Consider the following 7,521-nt stretch of genomic DNA (forward strand, 5'->3'; position numbering starts at 1 on the left):
GGCCATGCCAGCCCAGAAGTATGTCATACTTTGGGGACTGTACACAGTAGTAGAGTTTAAGCGAGCGGGAACTTTGTGAGCCGCGGCAAGGGCCACGGCTTTACTGAACTCAATTACTATATACAAATGTGAGCTTATGATTAATGTTATTTATACAATAAATTTTATATGTGGTTGTCACTGTTCGCAAAAGGGGCCAATTGATTTTTTCCCACGAACAATTTTCATAGTAATCGCTCGAACCGTTTTTATATATATTCGATTTGATCGGTTTTCATTTTCTTGCAATTTTGCTTAAATCTTTCTCTTCTTTTCTATTCTCTCACAAACAACAGCCGTTTTATCTAGTTCCCTTTTGCCAGAGTATGCACATTGCACGAGGATGAGTGAGATAGAGCGATAGAGAGAATTAGAGGGCGCGTGGAAGGGGAGCTCAGCCGCGGCAATTTCTTTTTTCCTTCCGATCTAATACAGATTCGGCAATCTGCTAGATATTCTCCAGTAAGGGGCGTGCCAGGTCCTTTTTGATCGGCTTGATCAGCTGGAAAGGAAAGTAAAGGACAATTTGCTTGGTTTTAATATAGATTTTCTTTATATATTTCTTTGTATACATATATATTCGAGTGTATGCACACAACTGCTTGGATTAACACATCCTAAAACTGGGCTTTGAATGATGCTCGTAATACTTAGGGAGTTTGAGGATGGGGTCTTGGGATTATTGAGCCTCGTAACAGAGAGAGAAATCGAAGTAATTATTTGTTAATTTGGGACACTACTTTGGCCTCACTGTGTTTTGTGCTGAAATTGGGGCTGTCCAAAGTGTTTACAGGAGTTCAAGTTATTTGTGGTGTTGTGTGATATCCTGGGTCCTCGTTTATAAAGTGTGTTCTTATAAAGGGAAGCTATTACTGATTGCCTTGAAGCGGTTTCAAGAGTGGGATTTACAAACCTAAAATTAACTATTTACATGTCTCGGATGTTGCACCATTTGTAGGAACAGATAAATCATATATGTATTCAAATTTTGAATGGAGCTTGCGGGATTATACAAATTGGTTATAAGTTTCTTATTTTGATGAAGGGGCAAACATTTGTTGTAGAATTTTATTTGTATTATTTAATAACCGCACAAAAAATACATCGTATGTTCATCGTGCCCGATCCTACTCGATGTAGATGTCCTCGATGGGATAAGCAGTTTCAATGAATTTCTGATAGAAACGCTGAAAGGCCCGTCTGAGGAAGGATACAAGAATATATGTTAAGGTTTATCTTTGTGAGCATTTGATTTGAATGAAAACATTACCCAACTGCCTCGGCCACTGGCCTGGTGGACTCTGAGCCCTTGAAGACGTGGCAGGCAAAGCGCTGCACTGTGGGATGCTTCGTAATGAAGCCAATGAAGCGATGATCGCGAGGGTGAAATGCACAGAACGAGACGTTCTTTAGCGAGTAGAAATAGTCGATGCAGGGCTTCTTTTCCTTTTTGTTCTAAGGGGAGAACAAACACAAAGGCTTCCTGAAGGATGACTCATTAACAGTTAGAGCGACATTCAGTACTTACATTGGGGCCCGAACGATCCACCATGCGTAGTCCCTGATCGGAGACCTTCAGAATACAGGTCTGTCCGGTGGGGGAGGCACCGTATTCGCCCACGATTTTGCGTACCGCTTGACAGACCACGCCGGTGCCCTTGTGCGCCAGCGTCTCCACGGATCCGAGGTATCCAAGCAGATAGCGCTCCTTCTTCACCAGCTGCACCGTCGGATCGAACTCGTTGTAGTCCAAGTCGACGGCATAGGCCGACGGGAAGATGCCCTGCCTTCCTGTGCGCAAGTTCACGCCCTCGCACCACAAGTCCTCGGCCTCCTTCTGCACGTAGATGGCATCGCCGATCTCCAGCTCGATCTCGTCATGATGTCGTGGCACAAACTTGTGCAGTCCGCGGTGTGTGGCCTCCAGCATCTCCAACTGCCCGAAGGGCACGCCACCAAATGGCGGAGGAAACGGTGACTGGGAGACGGGCGATGTGATCTGTGGCGACATGCTCTTGAAGTCATTCGGGGAGTGCGCTGTGCTGTGGCCACTGTCCACATCCCCCAGGCTCTGCAGCCGCTCCGAATCGGGGCTGGAGTCTTCATCCATTAGATAGCCGCACTTCAGCGAGAGGAATGAGCGTTGTTGTCCGGTGCGCGGTGCAGACAAGGGACCTCCAATGATTCCGCCGCCTCCAGTTCGAAACTCATCGGCCAGCGATCCGTAGTTAGTGCCACCTAAAAGATGCAGAATGGAAGCTGCAACAAGGCCATGAGTGGGTAAGATTTCAGCTACGAATGGGGCAAGGATTCCCTCTTCTTACATTTCTGGTTTTTTGGTATCTCGGGCAACTTGCGACGTCGCCGTGTGGCTGCCGCATTCGGAGTCAACAGATCCGTGCTGGCGCCAATGGTCACGGGGGCCGACTAGAGAGCATTGGGGGCCATTCCCATGATGCCGCCAATGGCATCCTGATGGTTCAATGGGTGATGCCGATGTGAGTTGAACGAGTCGTTTGTGTCGAGAGAACCGTCCGATGAGAGTGTGACTTTGAGACCATCCCCCAGCTCGTCGTCCTCCACTTGGCGCAGCTTGGGCTCACGTTCACGCTCCGCCATGCCCATGCCCCCAATGCCATCCTCCTGGTCCGAGCCATCGCCATCGCTCTTCGAGGAGGTGGAGTCCTCCATATCATCGTTGGGAATTAAACTGAGGCAGAGTAGAGGAATTGTTTTGAGGACAGAATATTGAAGGACAGAACACGAGAGAATAACATCTTGAAAATTCGATATTTCAAAGAATGTTATCCAGAGGTTCTTTCGGAGCCACGTGTTTCGTTCGGGGAAAAAAAGACTTTTTTTTTACTTACGAGTAAAATGCATGGGAATTATTTTTATACCCGATACTCAAAATGAGTATTGGGGTATATTAGATTTGTGGTAAAAGTGGATGTGTGTAACGTCCAGAAGGAATCGTTTCCGACCCTATAAAGTATATATATTCTTGATCAGCATCAATAGCCGAGTCGATTGAGCCCTGTGTGTCTGTCCGTCTGTCCGTCCGTCCGTCTGTCCGTCTGTCCGTCCCCTTCAGCGCCTAATGCTCAAAGACTATAAGAGCTAGAGCAACGATGTTTTGGATCCAGACTTCTGTGATATGTCACTGCTCCAAAAATATTTCAAAACTTTGCCCCGCCCACTTCCGCCCCCACAAAGGGCGAAAATCTGTGGCATCCACAATTTCGACGATACGAGAAAACTAGAATCGTAGAAGATGACTATATCTTCTAGAGTGCAAAATCTGAACCAGATCGTATAATTATTACAGCCAGAATCACGAAAACAATTTCACTCTTTCTCGCTCTGTCTCACTCTAACACACAGGTTTCATGGTCGGTTTTGCCAATTGCAAAATATGAGTTCAAGGATCTCAGAACCTATAAAAGCCAGAGCAACCAAATTTGGTATCCACACTCCTGTGATATCGGACCTTGACCGTTTCCTGTCCAAATTTCGCCACACCCCCTTCCGCCCCCGCAAAGGACGAAGATCTGAGGCAACCACAATTCTCAGAGACTATTAAGGCTAGAGTAACCAAATTTGGTGCACACACTCCTTTAAGATGTCACTATAAAACGTATATCTCAGAATTTCGCCCCACCCCCATCCGCCCCCACAAAGGACGAAAATCTGTTGCATCCACAATATTGCAGATTTGAGAAAACTAAAAACGCAGAATCATAGATAATGACCATATCTATTAGATTGCTGAATCTGGATCAGATCAGACCATTTTTTTAGCCAAAAGGAACAAATCAATTTGCAGTGGCTACGCAGCGCCCGACGTCACGCTCATACTGATTTTCTGTCTCTCTCGCACGCACTCTTTGTCGTGTCGTTAAATATTAGCGGCGTCTGCCGGAGGAGAGCCATACTGACTTAGTATCGGGTATAACCTTAGAGTTGCGGTGTCCGCAGCAACTCACAACGTTCCCCCTCGTTTTGTCTGTATTGGCGGCTGCTGCTGCTTCTGCTTCTGCTGATGTTGTTGTTGTCCTCTTCGTCGCCCAGGAGAGGAGACATTGAGTGGCGTCCATGCTGCCTGCTGCTGCTGTCCGCGCCAGGGATTGGCTGGCGTTTGAGCTTGCTGTTGCTGCTGCTGTCGGCGCCCTGGATGTGCTGGTGTTGTTCTTGCAGGTGGTGGCTGCTGCTCTGGCAATGGCTGCAGAAGCGAGCTTCGCTTGCGACGGAACTCCTGCATGGCCACTCGGTGGGACAGAAGGCGGCCCCTTGCTGCCTTGAATGCCGGACATCCCTTGTAGGCGCTGATGTGGGCGCCCTGGCAATTGGCGCATTTAGGGGCGTCTGCCCTTGGCTTGGCACATGCCGTGGACGCGTGGGCACCCGCACACTTCATACAGACGAATGAACGCCTGCAGTAGGTGCGGGTGTGCCCGAATGCCTGACATCTGTGGCACTGGGCTGGGTCCACCGGCTTGGCCTGCCTTTCCACGGTCACCAACTGGTTGCACAGCTGGGTTAATTGGAGGACATCGTGGTGGCTTTCATCCGGCTTGGGGGCTATCTCCAACTCGAACTGGTCGAGTGGCTGTCCATCGGATCTCGCTTTAATGGCTCTAATAAATTTAACAGAATAACCCAATTCGGCCATCTGATTTTTTATTAGTTGGGTGCTTGTGGAGTGGTGGAGATCTCGAACGACGATCCGTAGCCCACGGTCACTCTTGTGCTGGTGTGTGTAGTGGCCAGTCATCGCCTCGTTGCCGTCGCCATCGCCCAGGATTGCCATGATGGCATCCCTGGTAGCCATGTCGCGGGCCTGAATACGGACACCATTGCGGCTGATGAGCTTGGTGTGATAGCTACTGTTGCCCACCCTCGGGTCATTCTGCAGCTTGTCCAGAATGGGCATAATGTCGGGGACAGCTGGCAGAATGATGGGGGGGGGGGGAATAATTGTCGTTGGTTGGTGCTGTCGCTGCAGCATCCGAATTTGTCTGGCATTGGGCATACTCAGGGCGGGCAGTGGAGCATTGGCATTGGCAGTGGCAGGGGCAGGGGCAGGGGCAGGGGCAGGGGCGGGGGCAAGGGCATTTTGTGTAATTGTCCGCTGATGTTGTTGCTGTTGCTGGTTTGATTGTTGGTGATGGGGATGGTTTTGAATTTGGGGGATATGGGATTTGCTTGCCTGTTGGTTACTTTCCCGGAGTCGTCGTTTGGCCGATGCATAATTGGCATCCAAATTGTCGTCGTCGTCACCGTCATCAAACTCAACAACCATAACATCACTGTCATCATCGTCATCATCATCATCCACCTCGGCGCGGACGCGCTTCAGTGGCGAACGGGCCGCTGCAGCAGAGGTGGATGGGATATCATCGGTATTGGCTGTGTTTGTTGCTATTGGCTGATGTTGTTGTTGTTGTTGATGTGTTTGCTGCTGCTGATGTTCCTCTGGCGGCGGTGGTGGGGGGGTCCGCCTGTTAACATTGCTGTTAACAGGCATCGTCTGGCTGCCGACGTAATAGTAGTTGTCGTTTTTGTGTTTGATGTCGCTGTTTGTGTGCTGATGTATGTCATCATTGTATATGTGCTTGTGGTTGTGGTATTGGCTGTGTGCATTGCATTTGGAACCGCTGCTGTGGCCGATCGAGCGGGGTTTGTGCCATGGCTGTGGTTCGAGTTCGAACTCGCTCCCGAACGGGCACTCGAACACGAATCTTTTGTTAGCTGCTCGTGTAGAGGCTGCTCGAGTGCCCTCTCGTACTGTCGCTGGTACGAGGTCGTTACCCGCTCTCTCTTTGCGCCTTCTCTCGCTCCTTGCTGTTTCCGGCTCTCACCACTCGATGCATCGGCATACGGTACATCGATACGTGTCTGTGTGTGTTGGAGTGTGGGAAGCGGAATTATTGGCGCGCTTGGTACCGCTAGGCTTGGCTTGGCTTGACATAGCGGTTCTTGACATTGCGGTGCTTTGGCTGACGCCGCCAATGCCTCAAGCCGGCGACTACCGCTGCTGCTGCTGCTGATGTTCTGCTGCTGCTGCTGCTGCTGCTGCTGCTGCTGGCGTTCCTGGGATCGCCTCAACCCAGTCGCCGATCTGGAACTGCTCCTGGCTGGTGAGATTGGGAATGGCCGCCCAGCTGTTGGGGCAGGGTAGGTCGGGGATTGTGGTCCTCACATACCCGGTAATGGTGGCTGGAGCCGGTCCAGAACTTGGAGGAAGTGCCTCCAACCAGGTGGCGGAGTCGGTGGATTGGCGTCTCAGTATCGCTGCGTTTGCCACGGTGCCGGTGGCTGCGCTGTCGGCGCTGGCTTCGCCGTCGGCGGCGCTGTCGGAGCTGGTAGTGGAAATGGCTGATTTGGGGAGATCCCTGGCTTTGACGCCGTGTGGTCCTCGTCGTCGTCGTCCTCTTCTGGCAGTGGATCCGCGTGGCATAGCTGCGCTGGATTGGCTTTGGTTGGATTTGGTAATAGATTTTTTCGACCGACGCGAGTGGAGTTTTTGTCAATCTAGATTTTTCTTTTTCAATATATACCCGCTTTGGGTTGAGGGCTCTCAGTGCTCCAACTGGGGAGGAATTGAGAGGCTGGGCTGTGAGCCGCCAGCAACCAAGCGCGTTGCTTTATTAATTTCAGCTTGTGGGCAGTATATGTCTTAATATTAATATATGTACATTTTTATACCCGATACTCAAAATGAGTATTGGGGTATATTAGATTTGTGGTAAAAGTGGATGTGTGTAACGTCCAGAAGGAATCGTTTCCGACCCCATAAAGTATATATATTCTTGATCAGCATCAATAGCCGAGTCGATTGAGCCATGTCTGTCTGTCCGTCCGTCCGTCTGTCCGTCTGTCCGTCCGTCCGTCTGTCCGTCTGTCCGTCCCCTTCAGCGCCTAATGCTCAAAGACTATAAGAGCTAGAGCAACGATGTTTTGGATCCAGACTTCTGTGATATGTCACTGCTCCAAAAATATTTCAAAACTTTGCCCCGCCCACTTCCGCCCCCACAAAGGGCGAAAATCTGTGGCATCCACAATTTCGACGATACGAGAAAACTAAAAACGCAGAATCGTAGAAGATGACTATATCTTCTAGAGTGCAAAATCTGAACCAGATCGTATAATTATTACAGCCAGAATCACGAAAACAATTTCACTCTTTCTCGCTCTGTCTCACTCTAACACACAGGTTTCATGGTCGGTTTTGCCAATTGCAAAATATGAGTTCAAGGATCTCAGAACCTATAAAAGCCAGAGCAACCAAATTTGGTATCCACACTCCTGTGATATCGGACCTTGACCGTTTCCTGTCCAAATTTCGCCACACCCCCTTCCGCCCCCGCAAAGGACGAAGATCTGAGGCAACCACAATTCTCAGAGACTATTAAGGCTAGAGTAACCAAATTTGGTGCACACACTCCTTTAAGATGTCCACTATAAAACGTATATCTCAGA

At 49.6% G+C, this 7,521-nt stretch overlaps 1 pseudogene; it reads right to left on the reverse strand.

The window, feature by feature from the left end:
• Positions 1-1,165: 1,165 nt before the first annotated feature.
• On the reverse strand, positions 1,166-2,945 carry LOC6603659 (annotated as a pseudogene).
• Between the last annotated feature and the right edge of the window lie 4,576 nt (positions 2,946-7,521).

Source organism: Drosophila persimilis, unplaced genomic scaffold (assembly GCF_003286085.1).
Source record: "Drosophila persimilis strain 14011-0111.01,24,50 unplaced genomic scaffold, DperRS2 tig00001840-arrow-arrow-pilon, whole genome shotgun sequence".
Taxonomy (NCBI): Eukaryota; Metazoa; Arthropoda; class Insecta; order Diptera; family Drosophilidae; genus Drosophila; species Drosophila persimilis.